Source organism: Procambarus clarkii, unplaced genomic scaffold (assembly GCF_040958095.1).
Source record: "Procambarus clarkii isolate CNS0578487 unplaced genomic scaffold, FALCON_Pclarkii_2.0 HiC_scaffold_101, whole genome shotgun sequence".
NCBI lineage: Eukaryota > Metazoa > Arthropoda > Malacostraca > Decapoda > Cambaridae > Procambarus > Procambarus clarkii.
In genome coordinates, this window is record NW_027189134.1 from 587,796 (window position 1) to 592,374 (window position 4,579).

Sequence of the window (4,579 nt, forward strand, 5' to 3'; positions counted from 1 at the left end):
CACACAACCTTCACCCACACACCAACCTTCACCCGCACACCAACCTTCACCCACACACCAACCTTCACCCTCACACCAACCTTCACCCACACACCAACCTTCACCCACACACCAACCTTCGCCCTCACACCAACCTTCTCCCTCACACCAACCTTCACCCTCACACCAACCTTCACCCTCACACCAACCTTCTCCCACACACCAACCTTCACCCACACACCAACCTTCTCCCACACACCAACCTGCGCCCAGACACCAACCTGCGCCCACACACCAACCTTCACCCACACACCAACCTTCTCCCACACACCAAACTTCACCCACACACCAACCTTCTCCCACACACCAACCTGCGCCCACACACCAACCTTCGCCCACACACCAACCTTCATCCACACACCAACCTTCACCCACACACCAACCTTCTCCCTCACACTAACCTTCACCCTCACACCAACCTTCACCCACACACAAACCTTCTCCCACACACCAACCTTCACCCACACACAAACCTGCACCCACACACCAACCTTCTCCCACACACCAACCTTCACCCTCACACCAACCTTCTCCCACACACCAACCTTCACCCACACACCAACCTTCACCCACACACCAACCTTCACCCACACACCAACCTTCACCCACACACCAACCTTCTCCCACACACCAACCTTCACCCACACACCAACCTTCTCCCACACACCAACCTGCGCCCACACACCAACCTTCGCCCACACACCAACCTTCACCCACACACAAACCTTCTCCCACACACCAACCTTCACCCACACACAAACCTGCACCCACACACCAACCTTCACCCACACACCAACCTTCACCCACACACCAACCTTCTCCCACACACCAGCCTTCACCCTCACACCAACCTTCACCCACACACCAACCTTCTCCCACACACCAACCTTCACCCACACACAACCCTTCTCCCACACACCAACCTTCACCCACACACCAACCTTTTCCCACACACCAACCTTTACCCTCACACCAACCTCGCGCCCACACACCAACCTTCTCCCACACACCAACCTTCTCCCACACACCAACCTTCACCCACACACCAACCTTCACCCACACACCAACCTTCACCCGCACACCAACCTTCACCCACACACCAACCTTCACCCTCACACCAACCTTCACCCACACACCAACCTTCACCCACACACCAACCTTCGCCCTCACACCAACCTTCTCCCTCACACCAACCTTCTCCCTCACACCAACCTTCTCCTACACACCAACCTTCACCCTCAAACCAACCTTCTCCCACACACCAACCTTCACCCACACACCAACCTTCACCCACACACCAACTTTCAACCTCACACCAACCTTCACCCACACACCAACCTTCACCCTCACACCAACCTTCACCCACACACCAACCTTCACCCACACACCAACCTTCACCCACACACCAACCTTCACCCTCACACCAACCTTCACCCACACACCAACCTTCACCCACACACCAACCTTCACCCTCACACCAACCTGCACCCTCACACCAACCTGCGCCCACACACCAACCTTCACCCACACACCAACCTGCGCCCACACACGATCCTTCGCCCACACACCAACCTGCGCCCACACACCAACCTTCGCCCACTCTCCAACCTGCGCCCACACACCAACCTTCTCCTTCACACCAACCTGCGCCCACACACCAACCTTCTCCTTCACACCATCCTTCGCCCACTCTCCAACCTGCGCCCACACTCCAACCTTCTCCCACACACCAACCTTCACCCACACACCAACCTTCACCCACACACCAACCTTCCCCCACACACCAACCTGCGCCCTCACACCATCCTTCGCCCACTCTCCAATCTGCGCCCACTCTCCAACCTGCGCCCACACTCCAACCTTCACCCTCACACCAACCTGCGCCCACACTCCAACCTTCACCCTCACACCAACCTTCACCCTCACACCAACCATCACCCACACACCAACCTTCACCCACACACCAACCTTCTCCCACACACCAACCTGCGCCCAGACACCAACCTGCGCCCACACACCAACCTTCACCCACACACCAACCTTCTCCCACACACCAACCTTCACCCACACACCAACCTTCTCCCACACACCAACCTGCGCCCAGACACCAACCTGCGCCCACACACCAACCTTCACCCACACACCAACCTTCTCCCACACACCAACCTTCACCCACACACCAACCTTCTCCCACACACCAACCTGCGCCCACACACCAACCTTCGCCCACACACCAACCTTCACCCACACACCAACCTTCTCCCACACTTCAACCTTCACCCACACACCAACCTTCTCCCTCACACTAACCTTCACCCTCACACCAACCTTCACCCACACACAAACCTTCTCCCACACACCAACCTTCACCCACACACAAACCTGCACCCACACACCAACCTTCACCCACACACCAACCTTCACCCACACACCAACCTTCTCCCACACACCAGCCTTCACCCTCACACCAACCTTCACCCACACACCAACCTTCTCCCACACACCAACCTTCACCCACACACAACCCTTCTCCCACACACCAACCTTCACCCACACACCAACCTTCTCCCACACACCAACCTTTACCCTCACACCAACCTGCGCCCACACACCAACCTTCTCCCACACACCAACCTTCTCCCACACACCAACCTTCACCCACACACCAACCTTCACCCACACACCAACCTTCACCCGCACACCAACCTTCACCCACACACCAACCTTCACCCTCACACCAACCTTCACCCACACACCAACCTTCACCCACACACCAACCTTCGCCCTCACACCAACCTTCTCCCTCACACCAACCTTCACCCTCACACCAACCTTCTCCCTCACACCAACCTTCTCCCTCACACCAACCTTCTCCTACACACCAACCTTCACCCTCACACCAACCTTCTCCCACACGCCAACCTTCACCCACACACCAACCTTCACCCACACACTAACTTTCACCCTCACACCAACCTTCACCCACACACCAACCTTCACCCTCACACCAACCTTCACCCACACACCAACCTTCACCCACACACCAACCTTCACCCACACACCAACCTTCACCCTCACACCAACCTTCACCCACACACCAACCTTCACCCACACACCAACCTTCACCCTCACACCAACCTGCACCCTCACACCAACCTGCGCCCACACACCAACCTTCACCCACACACCAACCTGCGCCCACACACGATCCTTCGCCCACACACCAACCTGCGCCCACACACCAACCTTCGCCCACTCTCCAACCTGCGCCCACACACCAACCTTCTCCTTCACACCAACCTGCGCCCACACACCAACCTTCTCCTTCACACCATCCTTCGCCCACTCTCCAACCTGCGCCCACACTCCAACCTTCTCCCACACACCAACCTTCACCCACACACCAACCTTCACCCACACACCAACCTTCTCCCACACACCAACCTGCGCCCTCACACCATCCTTCGCCCACTCTCCAATCTGCGCCCACTCTCCAACCTGCGCCCACACTCCAACCTTCACCTCACACCAACCTGCGCCCACACTCCAACCTTCACCCTCACACCAACCTTCACCCTCACACCAACCATCACCCACACACCAACCTTCACCCACACACCAACCTTCTCCCACACACCAACCTGCGCCCAGACACCAACCTGCGCCCACACACCAACCTTCACCCACACACCAACCTTCTCCCACACACCAACCTTCACCCACACACCAACCTTCTCCCACACACCAACCTGCGCCCACACACCAACCTTCCCCCACACACCAACCTTCACCCACACACCAACCTTCTCCCACACACCAACCTTCACCCACACACCAACCTTCTCCCACACACCAACCTGCGCCCAGACACCAACCTTCACCCACACACCAACCTTCACCCACACACCAACCTTCACCCTCACACCAACCTTCTCCCACACACCAACCTGCGCCCAGACACCAACCTTCACCCTCACACCAACCTTCACCCTCACACCAACCTTCACCCACACACCAACCTTCACCCACACACCAACCTTCTCCCACACACCAACCTGCGCCCAGACACCAACCTGCGCCCTCACACCAACCTTCACCCACACACCAACCTTCTCCCACACACCAAACTTCACCCTCACACCAACCTTCACCCACACACCAACCTTCACCCACACACCAACCTTCTCCCACACACCAACCTGCGCCCAGACACCAACCTGCGCCCTCACACCAACCTTCACCCACACACCAACCTTCTCCCTCACACTAACCTTCACCCTCACACCAACCTTCACCCACACACAAACCTTCTCCCACACACCAACCTTCACCCAAACACAAACCTGCACCCACACACCAACCTTCTCCCACACACCAACCTTCACCCTCACACCAACCTTCTCCCACACACCAACCTTCACCCACACACCAACCTTCTCCCACACACCAACCTTCACCCACACACCAACCTTCACCCACACACCAACCTTCACCCACACACCAACCTTCACCCACACACCAACCTTCACCCACACACCAA